The sequence below is a fragment of the Ambystoma mexicanum genome, chromosome 4q (assembly GCF_040938575.1).
Source record: "Ambystoma mexicanum isolate Mex_15411 chromosome 4q, UKY_AmexF1_1, whole genome shotgun sequence".
NCBI lineage: Eukaryota > Metazoa > Chordata > Amphibia > Caudata > Ambystomatidae > Ambystoma > Ambystoma mexicanum.
In genome coordinates, this window is record NC_090928.1 from 1,119,108,971 (window position 1) to 1,119,128,598 (window position 19,628).

The following is a 19,628-nucleotide window of genomic DNA, read 5'->3' on the forward strand; positions in this document are numbered from 1 at the left end:
TTTATTTTATCAAAGACTTTGCACTGTGGGAACAATACTCTGTTATTCTACAGTGTGGGGTATTTAACAGAAGTGCCCCAGGGGGGGTGGAAACTGATTGCAAGGTATTTATTTGTGTTGCTCCAATGTTGGTTCAGCTTCATGGCAATGGACAAGTGGTAGCTAAGCAACCAAAGTTGGGAGAAAAGGCATCAGATAGCCTTATGTAAAATATATGGTTATACAAGAAGCATGAATTGAGTCTTCAACCAGAAGCAAAGCTCTCAAGGCTAAAAAGTATTCATTGTGTGAAAGCGTCAAGAAGGAGGGTGATCAAGAACCTCAATTTTGGCAACACTGGGACAAGGAAACAGTAAAACCAGATGGTGCCAAATGTGAAGAATAGGCAGAAGTAGTTTAGGATTAAGGCTTCAGTTGAAAGACGCAAAAAAAGAAGAACGACTGGAAGTTTGATGAACAGACCTGAAAAAGTGAAGGTCATCAACGAGAATCCCAATTGGCGTTAAAGGTGAATACTGAATGCAATTCAAAACCATAAGCACTATGATGAAAGGTTTCTATGGTAAGAGCTCAGGATTATCATTTTGATTATTATTATGGTATTTATTGACCACAGAACTAGCTTTGAGAAGCAACACAGTGCTTTACAGATTTATACAACAGTATGGATGCATAACGGAGCGCTTTACAGACGTACACAACAGTACAGATGCATAACAGAGAGCTTTTCAGAGGTAACAACAGAACATATTTACAGCGGGGATTAGGATGTAGAGGGGCACAGAGGAAGCACCCTCCCCCCCCCCGATATTACCACCCTTTACTGACTGCTCATTTCAGCACTCTGTGAAAGCTGAGTCAATTTCCAACTCTACTCCTATTTGGATCATTGTTGTCTACTTCTTCTCACTTCAACCTGGTATTCACTCAGCACATTCTACAGAATGTGCGCTCACATCTTTAACTTAACTAATCTCTATGTGGCTGACTAGGCTGCAGCTGCGGATGTCTCACACTCTCTTCGCCCCCTCTTTCAAACCCTCTCAGAAGAGCACTGGCACACCCTGAAGCTCCAAAGTTCACATCAATAAGCAGATGAGGTCCTGTTCCCAAGCGCTGCCCTCCGAACAAAGCATGGGCTAGTAGGGCCTGGCTTCCTTATCAGCAGCCAGATAAAGCCCAAAAGGCACAAAGCCCCATCCTGTATTTTTTCTTTTACCAAATATGAACATTTATCGATGATATTTACAGTGGTTTAGATGCCATGAAAGTCCCACCAGAATACAGATGCATTCTCTACTGGGAGGCCCTCTACCATGCTAAAATAAGTATGAATCCCCCACACCAGTGTACCAGATGGTGTGATAAGGAGTGGTAGAGCACCTAGAATGTATCACCACCCCACCCAAGCCAAAGTCTGTCCCTTCCACCCCTTCATATTAGCTCTTCTACACCTAGGAAACATAATTTTTTACCTGAGATCAAATACCATGACTTGGCAGATGGAATCCAGATAGATGTCCCCTTCCTCTCTCCCTCTAATCCTCTCTGATCTCGCATCACTGGCTGTTTCTCATCTATCCCCTAGTACCTGGCCACACTTTACATAATACTTAAACCAGTGGAATCATCTACTTTCCATTCTCAATCATCTCAAGACAAATATTTCTTTTCATCCTATGTTCTTCCTACACACTTGGCCGCAACGCTGGGACCCTTACACAGTGAACTCAAGCTCTCTGAGGCACATTCTCAAAAAACATGCGAAGCTCGGTGAGGTGTGCAATGGTACAATCAGCAAGGCATAAGATAAGCAGAATCGCATCGCAATTCACATGCAAGAATGATTAATTGCTTTTTATTTTGCGGGCCTATAAAAAAGAAAAGCTGAGTCTCAGACTGCAGGCGATCCCAAATGCTGACAGATGGAACCTGGAGAAAAGAGATTTGGAGCCTGTCTGTGTATGCTCCTTCCTTGTATGTAAAGCCAGCCCTAAGTAAATATTGAGGGGGCTGTTTGCAGGATGGGAATACATGAATTGGCCTTCTCTGGTACTAGAGATGGGCTATAAGGATGAAAGTGTGACTCCACATCCTGGACAGCCCAGCACACCATACAACAGTTGCCTTTCCGAGCTTGGGCATCTGAGGCAGGGTCATGAGTTTATCACATTCCCTCTTGAGGAACTTGGTTAGAAGGCAGACATCTGGGGGCGCTGTTGAGCGCGATACAAGATGGCCGCCTAGAGCGCGAGCTCCGTTCCGACAAATATCCTTAATAAAACTATCCTAACTTGGAGCACCCCGCGGATGATTTTGAAGAGTGGAGGCTGCAGCGGAACAATCCTGCACTCAACGGCAGAAATCCGGAAGAAAAACGCTATTGTAGGACGGAAATAGAGCGCATGCAACTGTTGGCGGTGAGAGTAGGAGACGCGGGCCGCCTCTCAGATCCACGCGGATATTGGAAGCAACCGCAGACGCTCTAACCGGCAGACCATAGAGGTCCGGCAATCCGACACCGACAAGCGAATGAATCAAAGGCCGCTTCGCACAAGCTGAGGCGACCAACGTGTCTGTGGTGGTAAGAATAACAGTGAAGGTGCGGCAGGAACGGTGAGGAGTGTAGACGGCGCAGTAACCCAAGCGACACGTACCGAACCCGCCATTAAGCTACGTATTGTGAGTGCTTCGGGGAGGAGACGGTGCGGTAGAGACTGCTGGCCCTGGCCACGAGGTCAGCACTAATGCCTGATAAACCGACGAAAGGAGCGGGGGCTAGGAAACGGGGCCCAATGGACTTGTTCACCAACAGCCAAGGGACGGAGTCGATGGCAGAAACATCCGCTGCCCCTAACGTCGGAACTGAAGTTATAAGTGAGGTCGACAAGTTAACCACAATTGTACAAAATGGCTTCCTTGCGATAAACGTGAAACTGGATGACATTGTCTCAACTATTGGGTCATTAAAGTCAAGAGTGGATAAAGAAAGCTCCAGAATAACAGAGGCCGAAGGCAGAATTAGTAACAACGAGGACTCTATTGCATGCCATGCTCGAGACATAACGCAATTAAAAAACGACTTTCTCCGAATACAGTCTATATGCGAGGATCTCGAATCTCGCTCAAGAAGAAATAACATAAGAATTGTTGGGGTATCCGAAAAACTTGGCAAGGGAGCTATGGAACAACAAGTAGAAGCTCACCTACAGACCCTCTTCGGACCTGAAACTTTTTCGGAACATTTTCTGATAGAAAGGGCACATCGCACACTGGCTCCGACACCAAAACCAGGGGCTCCGCCCCGCACGATCATAGCGCGCCTCCTAAATTACAGGGACAGAGATGCGATTCTCAGAAAAGCCAGTGAGCAAGGCACACTACACTATGAGGAGAACCGTATCCACAGACACCCGGATTTTTCGGCAGGTGTTCAGGCCAACCGACGATCCTACGAACCAGTGAAAAAACTTTTACAAGCACGTCAGGTCCAGTATGCATTAATATTCCCTGCCAAAATGCGTATTCAGCACAGACGAAGAGCACACTTTTTTGAGAATCCGGCGGCTGCAATGGCCTATATCGAGTCACATATACCTCTTCCCCCAGTAGGCCGGGGCCCAGATCAAAATGCCGGACCCCGCCCTGAGGCGGACCGATGATACCCTGATGCAGGGGGAACCAAAGCACATGCCTGCCACAAAAACGGAACAGGAATGAGACAAAATAAGCGGTGGTGCGCCACAGGAAAATGTGGAAGTCAGACTGCGAGCTCGAGCGGGCGGCCACACAGCGACAACATGGCAACCCCAGGAGATCTCCAGCAGTTTGTAAGGTTAAATCATCCAGTTGGGGCGGATGATGGGGGTGGGGGGTTGGGGGAAAGGGGAGAAAATGGACCTTTTGTTGAAAAGTTGAAAAGTTGTTTTGTTGAATGTCGAACAGATAATTGCGCCATGCATGTTGCACAGTATGTGGATATTACTGTAATGGTGAGCAGATACGATGGCGGGTGGCACTGACAATGGCAAAGGGATGAAAATCAGACTGCTGTCGTGGAACGTCAGGGAGTTGAACAAACCCTCCAAAACTAGGAAAATAGGAACTTACATTAATAGACACTCACCCCATATAGTCATGTTACAGGAGACACAAACACAGGGCCCCAGCAACACAAGTATACTGGCCGCATGGAGCAAGCAAAGATACCACACAGAATATTCCACTCAGGCACGAGGAGTCATAACCATACTACAACTATCATTGGGATTCCAGACCAAAGGACATAAAGAAGACCCCCTGGGGAGATATGTACTGATCTGGGGAGAGGTTGCGGGGAAATCGATCGCATTGGTTAACACTTATGGCCCCAATATAGATGACCCAGACTTTTATCTCAATATATTGGAATTACTGATCACACTTGATACTACCAGTATTGTCTGGGGGGGAGATTTCAATTTAATACTAGACCCAAATCTAGACAGATCCTCCAGAGCCAAGCGGGTGCGGTCTAAAGCATCTATAGTCCTAGATCAGGTTATGCCACAGCTGATGCTACTTGATGCCTGGAGGGCACTGCATCCGGATGCGAAGGAGTACACGTACTGTTCAAGCATACATGACTCGGAATCTCGTATAGATTATTGGTGGGTGTCGGAAGACATGCTGGGAGGGCTAGAAAGCTGTGAAATATACCCACGAACATTATCTGATCACTCCCCAGTATCCCTGGACTTGATGTTTGGGGATGTCCCGAAACCGCAGAAGAGATGGAGAATGCCCACACATATACTCAAAGACCCTAATGTTGCGGAGGCACTACATATAGAAATGGAAGAATTCTTTAACAACAATATGGGAACAGTGGATAAATATTCAACAGTATGGGAGGCTTTCAAGGTCTGGGTTAGGGGAACTCTGATTTCCAAATCCTCGGGGCTGCTTAAAGAGGTGAGACAGGAACTAACTGAAACAGAAACGCAACTTCTGCAATTAGAGAACTCTTATAGCGAGACCCGAAATAAGGATACATTAGCTGAAATAAATCATCTCCTAAAGGAATTTAATAAGCTGGCCACGAGAGAACTGCAATACATAGCAGCCCCAGCCAGGGCATGTAGATACGGGGAGGGGAACAAGGAGGGAAGAGCTCTGGCCAACATCATCAGGGCGGATCGCCAACACACTCCGATAACATGTATTGAAAGCACAGAGAGTGGGATGGTGACCGGGGGTAGATCCATTAATCTTGAATTCCTGAAATTCTACCAGAAACTGTACTCAAATGCAGACGAGAAAACTGTACCGTAAATACAGGCATACTTGAATGACCTGGAATTCCCGACCCTCCCACCAGACACAAAACTGGCCCTTGATAGCCCAATCACGGAGGAAGAAATCACAGAAGCCATAAAAGTATTGCATTTGGGAAAGGCCCCGGGATCTGATGGGCTGGTGGTGGAACTATACAAAGAATTTGAAAAGGAACTTGCCCCAATTTTGTTAAAAGTATGGGAGGAAGCGTTGGAACTTGGAGAGCTCCCCGGATCCATGCGAGAAGCTGTAATAACAGTATTACTGAAGCCCCACCGTCCCCCACAGGATATGTCATCGTACAGGCCATTATCACTCATTAACATCGACGCTAAAATTTTCGCCAAAACCTGGCAAATAGACTATTACCAACATGCCGTCACTGATTCATCCGGATCAGAACGGATTCATCCGTAAAAGATCCACTGCGTTCAATTTGCGCAGACTATTTGCAATAATGGCGCAGATCGACCCAGAAGCTCAAGCTGTGGCGGTGTCACTGGACGCCGAGAAAGCATTTGATTCGGTGTCCTGGGTGTACCTATTTGAAGTATTAGGAAGATTTGGAATGGGTCCCAATTTCATTAGCTATGTTAAATTACTGTACAAAAAAACCGGGGCGATGGTCCTTACAAACACTGTGCACTGGGCAGAGGTACCAGGCAGGGTTGTCCATTCTCACCAATATTGTTTGCACTGACTATTGAACCAATGGCCATAATGATTAGGCTAAAACACGGGGATAAAGGAATAAGAATGTCCGGCCCACCCCAATCGATTTCTTTATATGCGGATGATACTTTATTATACCTTAGGAACCCTGAGACCAATCTGGCGCCTGTAATGCAAGATATAAATGAATTTGCTAAATACTCGGGATATAAAATAAATAACGAAAAATCCGAAATACTACCACTGACACCTCAAACCACATGCCCGGGATCCACTAGAAACCTTAAGTGGGCAACCGGACACATCCGATATTTAGGCGTGCTAGTGTCTCGAGACAAAAAAAACACTCTTTGCAGACAACTATGAAACGATAATGCAGACGTTGAAGGCAAAATTGCAAACGTGGGCCAAGCTACCCATATCCCTAAATGGTCATGCTCCCTAAGTTACTATATTCATTTACTAATATACCAATCTGGCCAGGCAAAACCTTTTTTGAGAAAATAAGATCAATGGTGGTCTCCTTTGTGTGGGACGGGAAAACCCCTAGAATGAAATGGGAAAAACTCACTGAACCTTATTGTACAGGGTGGCTAACCGTGCCGGATTTCGAGCTATACTATCTTGCAGCACAGGCGCAGTTCGCGTAGCATTGGTATGACCCCGAGGATAGATCGCCCCATATATGGCTTAAGAAGTTTGCAGCACATCCCATAGACCTACGTTCTATAATATTTTATTCTCAATATAAAGATCCTTGTCCCTTCGATCCAGTCGGGACCACGGTATGTGCATGGAAGGCATTATATAAAAAACTGAAGATAGATACCCCATATGACCCAGATGTACCCCTTTGGAAATACCCCGGCATACCACCCACATTGGATAAGACGATACAAAGACACTGGGACCCAGACAGGGAAATCCAAATGCGGGACATGATCCCGAATGGCAGATTTGTAACGCTCGAGGAACTCAGGGAGGCATTAGGAGGGGGACCAACCAAAACACTTGAATACCATAGGATGAAATCTGCATTCAGTGCACGCTGGCCACTCTTCCCGGACGAGCCACCATCCCATCCCTGCATACAAGCCGCCACATCTGGTACAGGGCTGGGAGTCTCTAAACTTTATGCACTGGTACAACTACATACACCCACCACAAACCAGGTAAAAGCCAAATGGGAGGAAAACCTGAACTTGAGTATCCCGGAAGAAAAATGGGCGAAATATTGTATGCTTACCAAAGCTGTATCCATGAACGCAGGGCTCAGACTTATTCAGTTCAAGATCTTAAATAGACTGCACTACACTCCTGCAAAAATGGACAAGTTTTCAACGACTCACTCGGGGGACTGCCCTAAATGCAAGGCTAGCAAAGCGGGAGCATATCACATGTATTGGGAATGCCCCCCAGTTGCTACATTCTGGAGAGAAGTGGCAGAGATACTTGAAGACATTACACAAATCCCTGCAGACATGCATCCACTGAAATATTTGTTCGGAGATATAGGCAAAAAAGGTGAAAAGATCAGACGACTATTCAATGTAGCATGTGCTGTGGCCAAACGGTGTATACTGAGATGTTGGACAAGTACCTCTCTGCCAAAAACTGAACATTTTATTTGTGATCTGGCCTACATAAACGAATGTGAGGAACAATACACCATGACTGTGACAATGAGATGTCGCCCCAAGGACATATGGGCCCCGTTCAGAATGTACTTATGTGAAATGGCCTCTGATGAGGAAATGCCTGTGTAAATTGTTTTTATGATTTCTGATCTATGCCTTTGACAATTATTGAATTTTATGTACCGACATAAGCGGGTGCAATGAGTTTAATCTGTGTTGACCTTCAGTAATAAAAAGAGTGGACGAAGAGTGGCAGTCTTGCAGGAGAGTCTGTTGCCCAGTTCTACTCTTTTCAGCGTGGGGGAGGACCCTCACATATAAACCCTTTCTATCCGCGGAGCGGACGCGGAGTGGACGAAGAGTGGCAGTCTTGCAGGAGAGTCTGTTGCCCAGTTCTACTCTTTTCAGCGTGGGGGAGGACCCTCACATATAAACCCTTTCTATCCGCGGAGCGGACGCGGAGTGGACGAAGAGTGGCAGTCTTGCAGGAGAGTCTGTTGCCCAGTTCTACTCTTTTCAGCGTGGGGGAGGACCCTCACATATAAACCCTTTCTATCCGCGGAGCGGACGCGGAGTGGACGAAGAGTGGCAGTCTTGCAGGAGAGTCTGTTGCCCAGTTCTACTCTTTTCAGCGTGGGGGAGGACCCTCACATATAAACCCTTTCTATCCGCGGAGCGGACGCGGAGTGGACGAAGAGTGGCAGTCTTGCAGTCATGTCAGCCAGGGCTGCAAGGGCAAACAGAGAAATGCGGGAAACTGCCATGAACCCAGAGCAAAATGAGCCTCTAAGAGAGCCTCCAAGAGAGGAAGAAATGGAAGAAGAGGGCAGACGCCTGAGGAGCGCCAAACTAAACCAGAAACAGCTGAGTCATAAACAACAACAACAAACACCAACATTTATGGATTCCCCAGAGACATTACCTCAAATGGGCTCCCCAAAACCGACGCCCCAGCAAGCGCCAGCGAACACCATAAAGGTATATCCAACCAAAAGCAAAGTCTTCCGGCCTCCAGTCTCAGAAGATCCCAAAGCAGCCCAGCATGACCCCCAGGAACGATCAGCCTTAACTGGAGGAGCAACTGATGACAAATGGGCAAAGAGCCTGGAAATCAAGACAGCTGAGGCCATGGCTGGCCGGAAAGACACCCGGCCGCCACTCCTAGCCGCCGCGGTTGAGCGGGACCCCGCGGAAGCGGCCCTCGAAGGAGGACCGCGGTCCGCGTGGGACGGCGGGGAGGGGCGGACGGGGCAGGAAGACACGGCCAAGGCGGACAGAGCCGCCGGGAGAGCGAGCCTCGGAGTGGGAACTAGGCCTGCCGGTCTGGCGCAGCACCCAATACCTCCCTCCCCCGGAGCCCAGCTGAGCGCTCCTCGCCCCACGGCGGGAGCCCTCGGAGGAGGGCTGCCAGACGTGGAAGCTGCTGAAGGAGGGGGGGGAAAAGAGACAGATGGCACGACGGCCCCAGGAGAGGCAGAACCGGAGGAGGTGGCGGGCACCCCACCCGAAGAGAACGGGCAGGGGAAGCCCGACGGAGAGCTGCACATCAACGGAGTACCGTCGACGTGTTCACTGGCGGAAAGGAAAGTGAAAGTGGTGGCTCTCATTCACAAAGAGGCGGAGGAAAGTGCAGAGACCAGTTGGGTCCCAGAAAAAATCAATGTACAAGGGCCATCAAACCCCAATAAAAAGAAAAGACAGAGAACAAGTTCCCTGCCTCTCAAGAAACTCAAGAACCGTATAACAACGAAAAACAAGTTTAGCAGCAGAACGAAAAAAGGGCCCCAGAAGCCCGAACAGCAACAAAAAACACCTGACCAATTGTTGATCAATACAAACGAAAACGACCCACCGCGAGGAGAAGGAGGGGTACTTAAAAACTCAATAAAAGATTATTTCTACGCAAACAGCAGACATAAAGCAACAAAAGAGTACCCGCAGAGGGAACTTACAGATCTTGAAATACTCGAAGCTTTAAACGACTGCCTGCCGGTAGCAAAACTACGCAGAGTTGAGCAATACGTTAGCGACAACCGGCCGCACAGTAAAAGACGGCCCTCAGGAGAAAGCAACAAGCCACAAGGGCAGTGGATTGACAAAGTGGGGCCTGAGGGGGAACCACCGTGCCCGACACTAGCCCAAAAGATTTCCACGAACTCACCAAGAGGCCAGCAAAATTTGAAACCGACAAAAGTCACAGAGAAGGGGGAATTGAAGAGAAACTCGGGCAAAGACCTAGAAATGGGGACTGTCACGTCTGAGTACATAGAAAACCCCCACACCATCCAAGAGGAGAGCCTCATTACAGTTGACCCAAATGACCCAATGGACTTAACAACAGAAATAAAGGAAGGCTCCTGCAACTTCAATCAGGCAACACCCTCACTGCCCGAGGGTATCACCTTGAACGTTGATAACTTCACAGGAACATACAGAGATAAAGTAAATAAGACACCAAATAAAATGCTGGGTCCAGAAAACCTCAACCAAGCGGGGCTCTGCAAAGTCCAAAACGAAAACACGACAAAAGGTAGGCCACCCATAGCAGACCCAGACGAATCTAATCAAGAAAACCTTACGAGACCCCATATCAACCAAAACTTGAATATGGGGGGAAATGACATTCGAAGTCCCCACATCGACAAAAACCGAAAAGGAAGAGCCTCACTAGAAACAACAAGGCCAAGTCGAGGCAGCTGGTCAAATCAGACAACAATCTTAACTGAATCCCCCTTAAGAAGAACTCCGTTACAGCACTCGACCAGCCCGACGGATTCCTCAAATAAAAAAAAAATGGACTTACTGTCAATTATGTCATCAGTGAACATTGCACTGGCACCATTTATGAAACTTTACGAAACTATCGCTGACTCCTTGAAAGACCACACAAGCATCCAAGCGATGATCCACAGTAAAGTTATCTTCTTGGAAGCTTACGTTATGGCCTTGGAAGCCAGAAAATCAAGCACAGCTACAATAAACGACGAGGGTTCGCCTCCACGACAAAAAGAGCAGTACGAAGACAAAGAACAAAGGCCGGTGAACAAAACGAGGGGGACTCAAACCACAGCTACTATAGGCCATACAACAAATAATCCACCAACAAAGGGAGTAAACAAAGAGGTGAATCTAAAACAAACTGAGACCCAACCAACAAAGAGACCACCATCTAGACAACCCCCAACTGGAAACCAAACTGCAGAAGGTATTTTTCAACTTTTCACACGACCAGTAAAACACAAGGAAAAACCACAAATGAAGGACAAAGAAATAGAGCCGAGGCAAACAAAAAATCCTGAAATTTCAGAAAAAAGAATCACCAGTTTATCACCGCCAATAACTGAAACGCCAAAAAAAAGAACCTTTACCCTATCCCCATCAACAATTGAACGCATCGAAGATGAAGAATTGATGAATCTGAGCCAACATCTGGCAGAGAATTCGCCCATGAGTCCAGTTGCACATTGCTCCAGTGAAGCACCAACATCACAATCACACAAAGGAAAGGAAAATACAGAATTCATAAGAAGTAACGAAGAAGCGACTAGAGGAAAAGCAGCAAAAAATTATAGGGAAAACGTGAAGAATGCAATAAACAAGGGCGCCAGTCCGATTGACGCAGAAAGACAGACAACGCCAAAAAGGATGCAGAAAGAAACAAAAAAAGAAAACGGAAGGTCGAAATCGAGACCCAGAGACAATCTGACCTCAGGAAACTGGAAAAAAGAACAAAGATACAACTCCTCAAGACAGAAAGGGGGTGAACGCGGTAAATCAAGAAGGAGATCGGCAGGTAGACGGAACGATCACAAACACATAAGAAAGCCGTCTAGAAACATAACACCGGGTAGACCGCGTTCCCAATCCACGAACGCCCATAACAAACCCAATACTGAAAAACGACTCAGCTCGTCACGAGACAAAGGAGAAACGATCTTTCGGTACAGATCCAGAACACAGAAATACAACCTAAAACCGAAAAAAGTGGACAAAGCTAAATGGCGTATAAAGATCACACAAGTGAAAGAAAACAGAGACGAAATAATCTTGAACCGAAACTCAGTGTTAACACTGTTTAAATACATTCGAAAGCTGAATAAAATAAAATCAGAAGATCTGCTTGTAGTAGAGCCAAGCCACGAAAATACAAAAGCAAAAACGGTACTCTATGTAACATCAACAACGTTGAAAAACCTGATCCTCGACTGTAGTGAAGAGCTGGACGAAATGGGCTACGAAGTTAAAGTGCAATCAAACAAAAGTGAAGAAGACAATAAAAGGGAGGCTGAAAACACAAGGCGTACTAATCCCAGTAAAAAGGAAGCAGACAGACACCCAATAAGTGCCTTAGGAAGAATGGGTCGCAATAAGTCGTCTGAAAAAAACAAGGACAGAGCAAGAGTCCGGGGAGCTGAAGAGAAACTGAGGGAAAAGCGACAAGCCTCGAAAGAAAACAAAAATCACGAAAGTCTTATAAAAACCAAAGACACAAAAAAACTTAATAAGGCCAAGGAAATTTCAGAAATAACAGCCAAACTCCCAACAGAAAAACCTCCCCAAAAAAGATGTGAACCCACGAAAGACATATGGTCCTGGTTGCCCAAAATTCTGAGGGGAAAAAAGCAAACATAGCAACCAGCGAGAGACGAGCACAGTCTACATGACAGACGTCGCGCGACCCCCTCAAAGTGCGAACTAAAAATGTGCTCGTGGAACACGAGAGGACATACCCACTTATTGTCTCCAAAAGACATGGACCTGGGATTATACGATCTTCTATGCCTCCAAGAAACCTGGCTGACTGAACCCCCTGCAATAGGGGGGTTCGAAGTCATCCTTGCACCAGCCAAACAAGGAAGTCGAGGAAGACCTTCGTCGGGATTACTGATCGCAACCAAAAAAGACTCAGGGATCAAACTAGAAGAAACATTGATCAGCAACCAAATGATCCTGATGGTTAAGGCGGCATGGAGACGGTGGAGCACCGTTAAAAACGCCTACGAGAAAGTCACCTTAATCGTAGTAAATACCTACTGGAACCCCGCAAGTATAGAGCCTACCGCCTACATAGAAAAAATGGAGGACGCGATAGATGAGGCACTATCGGAACATCTGGTAACATACTTCCTCATATGCGGTGACCTGAACGCTACGTGTATGAGCTCGGAAGAAAGAGTGGCGCACCTAGGCCACAACTCAACAGGCAAACAACGCGGCAACCTATGGGTCAAATTGATGAATTCAAGAAACCTTCACAATTTGCACGAAGCATTCCCAGACCCAAATCGCCCGCCATCATGGGAAATGAAGGAACTGGCAGGTACAATAGACTACATCTACGTCACTGAACCATTACTGGCAATAACGAAAGATTTTGAAATTACAAGAGTCACAGCCAGCGACCACAACCCCCTGTCAACAACCTGGATGTCAATAAGGCCACAGAACGAGTATGTTGAGCACCAAGTCATAGCCAACACGAAGGGAAATCGTCTATACCTTACAACTGAGGCCATCAAGGAAATAGAAAAAGGATTCAGCTCAATGCTAAATCACTTGGGCAAAAATACTACAGATTATACGCCATTCCTGACGAAGTTTAAGAAGACTCGTAAAACAAAAACAAACAGTGAAAATCCCCCAAGACATGTGTACGACCTAACACTGGTGGAGAAACGTCGGGCACTGCGAAAAATACAGCGCAAAGCAAAATCTTCAGGATCTCCAGGGGCTGTGAGAGCGGCAGAAGCGGAAACCAAACTATACAAAGCATGGGTTAAAGGCCACAGACTGTCTCTCTACCAACAAGATGCTGAAATCATTCTAAAAGCGATAAGTGGCAAGAACACAAAAGAATTCTGGAAAATCTTGAGAGCGGCTAACGAAACCCAAGAAAATACAATCATAAACGAGATTGGGGAAACTACTTGGACAAAACATTTCACTACTATGTACCAGGCACCAAGTTCCAACTTAAAATTACAGGTCGGAATGTCTACGGAGCCATGGATAATCATTGACGACCCACATGAAATCCAAATGAAAATCAGAGGCTTAAAAAACTCTCACGCCCCAGGACCCGACGGGATCACAAACTCCGATCTAAAAACACTTGAAAATGAGTGGCCAAGCCTGCTAAGCAAAATCTTTGGCAGAAGTTGCAACTTAAAAACGATACCACCCTCATGGAAACAAGCAACAATCGTCCCAATATTCAAGAAAGGAGACAAAAAAGACCCGAAAAATTACAGACCGATTGCGCTCCTGGACGTCATCGGCAAAGTGTTTGGTTCAATGCTTCTCGATCGCTTCAAGATCTGGATGGAGGAATCACCCTGTAACGACCCACTCCAAACAGGATTCAAAAGAAACCTGGGCACGACAGCCAACATCCTAATACTAAACGTGCTGAAAAACAGAGTACTGGAAGGAGGAACGAGAATTTTTGTGGCATTCATCGATCTGACACAAGCATTCGATCGGATAGACAGGGCCCGCCTATGGTCCAAACTGGAGACCTGGGAATGTCCACCGTCTATATTAAACCCGATCAAAGCACTATACACCGACACCTCAATACGCATCCGACTTGACCAAAACGGCCTGCTATCAGCACCCATCCCAACAGCGAGAGGAGTGAAGCAGGGGTGCCCGCTGGCCCCGGCCCTGTTTTTGGCATTCATTGGAGACATCCAAAACGAGGACCCAACAATTAGAGCATTTCCCCCAAAAATATGCAAAACCCCGATAACACGTTTGCTTTATGCAGACGACCTGGTCCTAATGGATCATACACCGATTGGTCTGCAGCGTCAACTGACAAAGCTCCAAGGGTATATGCAAGAAAACAAACTGGAAATAAACGTAAAGAAAACAAAATTCTTAGTACTGGAAAAAGCGACCAGGAAAACAGAAAAATTGAAACTAACTTTGGAAGGATCACTGATCGAGCGAGTGTTTAACTTCAAATACCTAGGAGTAACCCTAGACTCCTCTTCGCAAGACAAAGCCATGCAATCGGTCCTGATGTCCAAAGCCAACAAATTGGCAGCCCAAGCCAGGGCCATAGACAAAAAGTTTGGAAGATTCTCACTTATCCCTGTGCTAGAATACTACAAGAAAAAGGTGATGCCGACACTAACATATGGGGGAGATGCTATGATGAACTTACCACGATCCATTTGGACAAAAATTGAGGCAAAGTTCTGGCGAAAAGTCCTCAGTCTCCCAAACTCGACCCCAATAGCCTCAATTCGACGAGAGCTCAGTTTACCCTCTCTCAGAAGTTCAGTCTCACAATCGTCTCTAAGACTGTTCAGGAAATGCCGGATGGCTGAACCACCATCAATATACTTTCTCATCAACCTCGAAATAGAAAGGAATACAAGCAAAACCCTCAAAAAATGGAAAGAAGAAAACTTCAGCTTGCTAGAACAGGTCAATGCAGACGAAGAACAACTAATAAAGTACCCAAAGAGAACCTTCACCAAAATCAAAGAACTCGACTGGATAAGCACCCTGGAGACAGCAGGAAAAAACAAACTAACCTTACACCTGCCGTCAACCACGAAAAAACTCAATGAACTCCAGGAATATATAAAGAAGTTCCCATCCAGGAAAGGGAGAGACATGCTGATGAGAGCCCGTCTAAATGTCTTGCAGACAAACGAGATCCTGACAATTAGAGGCCAGTCGGAGAACAATAATTGTCGATTTTGTGAGACACAAGAAAAGGAAACAATCCGCCACTTGCTCCTAAAATGTGCCTCAAACCAACATATAAGAAGAAGATACTTAAAAGCAACCTTCTCAGATTTCATCATAGAGGACGAAGAAACATGTTGGTCTCGTTTGATTGGAGGCGACAAAACATCATGGCAAATAGCATCCTACAAAATCTTGGAAGCCATAAACTGGCCGATAAAGGCACATTTTTAGAGAGCTGTTCTCATTTTATCATCTTCTTTCCTTTTTATCTTCGCCACGCTTACAGACACAGACAGAAACCTCAAACTTTGTAAAAATCTTTTGATTAAATACAAATAAAAAAAAAAAAAAAAAAAAAAAAAAAAAATAAAAAGAGTTTAAAAAAAAAAGAAGGCAGACATCTAAAATAGGTCTTAGTCTGTTTTCCCTCTGTGAGACAAGGAAGTAGCTCAAGTACCATCTTGGGAAAAGAGATTGCTTTAATGGCTTTGTTTTATAGAAGCTGTACCATCTCCTGCATTAAAATGCCACCTTCAGCATGAGTAAAAAAAGGCTGAGGGGTGATTTGAAAAGGCAAGCTACACCCCAACCTCACAATTTGCAGGGCCCACTGGAGCTAAAATGGCCAACAAGAACAATCCTTCCCCCAACTGGAGACTGGTGAGCAAAGCCTGCATCACTAAAGAAACGTAGGTGCACCAGGGGCACAGCTGAGCCAAACTGTCCTCTGCCACAGGAAACACCTTTTGCCGCTTTCATAGGAAAAAATATGCTGTTGCGCCTGGAGCTATCTTTTCTTTTTTTTCAGCCATCATTGACTTTGCATATAGCACATTTATGACAACAAACAATTACTAAAACCATAAATCTTAAAAAACCTATACAAGTACAAAATAGTTTCATCTTATATTACAGCATTTTCCAAACATAATCTTTGAAAATAAGTCACCATTTCCCTGCTGTTAATTCTTCCAAAATCATCATACATATTCCATAAAATGTCATCATGTGAAAGATAAGATTAACATCATTGCCTTCCTAGCAGGACCCATAAAGAGGACACGTTATCAAAATTTAGCGCATTGCTATAGGATTTAATGTGTTTTACTCTTATAGCGTTCAGGCTGCTGCAGTAGCACATAATGTGTTCTGCTGTTTCTATTGTGCTCTCGCCACACAGGCGACATAATCTCTCAGGTCGCGGTATGCCCACGTTTGCTCCCACTATTTGAAATACCTGTGTGTGATTACATTTCAACAAAAGGTAGTTTCTTATAATGGCACTGTTGGGATATGCTTTGATGTATTTCGGACCACTTTTCCGCTCTATCCAGTATTCGATAAAGGGACCCCTGTTAACATTAGATACCAAGTTAATGATATAGTTTTACTGCTTCAAAGTTTATATTTGTTTTTAATCCATCTTTTCAGCTTGGTCGGTGTACTATCTATGTTATCGCGTGCAAATGCTTTTGTCCAGGTGTAATGTTTTGAATGTAAGCTAACAATAATACCAAAGTTCTCACACTCATTTACCGCCAAATATGCCATTACATCACCCATAATTGTTCCGTTATCGAGATGTCGCAATTTCTCATAGCCCATGACAAGTTTAGTCGATTACTCCAGTTATTTTCATAATATCAAATTCTAGCAGAATATATTCAATAGACAGAGATTTAGGCATTCTGAATAACATTCGCAAGATTTTGGCCTAAATTTGTTTAACTTAGATAGAAGTTTGGTTCCCCACACTTCCACACCATAGATCATGCAAGGGACTATTTTAGATGCATAAAATAATAGTACGTTTTTAATTGAACATCCCCCCTGTTTGCCAATGAAATAGCTCAGGGTGTGTGCGATTCTCATGCAGTTAGCCTTGTTCTCTGTCCATTGAAATGTCCAACTCAACTTATTATCAAGTAATATGCCCAAGTCCTTATAGCACTCTACACATTCAATTGCCTTCTCATCAAGCTTCGATATTGATTTAGTGTCCTTTTTACTCTTTGTTTTCCTCCTAAATGCCACCATTTTTGTTTCTTGGATGTTGATGCAGAGGCCATTGTCATTGTCATACTTGTCTTCAGCTTGCAACATGAGTTGCAGCCCTTTTGGGGTGTAATCAAAGAGCAGAAGATTGTCCGCATAGCCAAGCAATCCAATTTTAAGTGCCCCAATTTTCACTGGGCATGCTTCCTCCAGGTTTAAAGCCTCAGCTAGATCAGCGAGATATAAATTAAACAGGGTGGCAGCGAGGATACAACCCTGTATAACTCCATGCGTTGTTGAGAAGAAGTCAGACACTCCGCCCTCACCGTTCAGTCTCACTCTAACCTTCATGTCAGTAAGTAGCAGACTGATCATGTGTGATCATGAGGAACGTTCCACGAGACAAGTTTGTTCCATAGTCTATTCCTCATGATCGTGTCAAATGCTGCGCTAAAAGCAATAAATATAAATACACCCTACACTTGCAGTAAGCGTCTGTTCCAGGCGTATTCGACGGTAGTTGTCAAGGTTAGAAGATTGTGTGTCATGCTGGATTTGGCTCAGAGGTAAGTCTGATTAGGGGGTAGAATCTTATTTTCAGTGATCCACTGATTCAGTTCATTTAACAATACCCTTGCGAAAACGTTCACCGTTATATCCAGCATGGCCAACATGCGGTAATTAGATGGGACTTTCAAACAACCTTTTTTATAGACTGGGAGGATAGTACTCTCTTTCCAGGAAGTAGGTAACTCACCATGTGTCACAATCAATATAAATAAGGGGTGTAGCGCATTGGTCCAGATACTTAGGGATAACTTCAGGAGACTGTTACACTTGCCATCAGGGCCAACTGCCAGAGATGTCAGTAGTTTAGCTATCAATTGAGTGTTATCGTGATCGTAGATTTACAGACTCAGCTCTGATTGGTCTGAAGATGCTTCTCATCACTGCGTATCATAGCCCCCAATGTGTTCTTGATATGGCCACACCAGCTCTCTTCAGGCACACTATTAATAGGTAGATTTTTCTTAGCGGCCCCTCTCATGGTAGACCAAATACTTGTTTTGTTATTAGTCTTAGTATGATGAGCAAGGCGCATCCACAACTCACACGTGTTCTTTGCTCTGTGCCTTCTCAACCATCCACAATACTTTGTTTTAAGGGCTTTATTATATTTAGGGATGTCGACAATCGACAGCTTTCCAACTCCATGATTCAATACCTGGGCGATGTCAGGCCGCAGTTATTTTTTGCACCTTGTATTGTCTAGTCATACTGTCGAGTACCATTATGGGTACTATTGCAACACTCTCTGGGAGTCTTACAGTTACCCTTTTTCTTTGTGACCACTTTGATCGAAGCAATCACTTTAGTAAAATCTGCCAACATTGCTACGCCATTAGTTTCACTCTTATTTTGCCATCTTTTTACAAAACAAGGGAGGACCTTTTTGGCTACAGCTCTAGCCTTCTCTAGATTAACAGGATTCCAGCATATTCGATTTGCACCCGCATTCAAAAATATGCGACCGTTCAATTCAAAGCAGTTGTCACTCACGCATGCATTCAGCAATACACATACAGGAAAGTGGTCACTTTCTTCTCGTGGTAATATGGCCAAGTCCTTAACAATGCTAAATCCTACCTCATTAGCAAATGCATAATCATGGGTAGAGGCACTCTTCCCGCTAACACAAGTGTCTGCCTTTGCTGCATCGCCCTCAAAGTGCCCGTTTAACATAGTGATGTTGAAGAGATTGAACAGCTCCATCCAACCTCTACCCTGCTTGTTTGTATCAGCAGCATTGTATGGACCACACTCACTCAAATCTAGTGTGCAATCAGTATGGAGGCTCATTCTCGCATTAAAATCACCCAGCACCAAAATAGGAATCTCAAAGTTGGACATTTGCAGGATGGTTCTTACTGTCACAATGTTGGATTTAGTGGCCACTGCATTGGGAGTGTTATAGACATTAATTAAGAGCAGTTTATCATAGCCTTGCAAATTACAAATAAGTATTCCAATTAATCCAGCGTGTATCATGGAAGTAGACCATTGGGTGTCTACTAGGCGCCATGGGTGTCGGACAGTGACTAGAAGGCCCCATTGCAGTCTTCCAACGGGACCCTGGATTGCTAAGGCATGTAGTGTACTTCGACCATCTTTCTCACAGGACTCAGTTATCCAGGTATCTTGCAATGCTACAATACCAAACAAATCAATGTTTGCCGGTAGCCCATCTGCTGCAGATATTTGGGCGAAACCCCTAGTGTTCCAGGAACACACTACACTAGT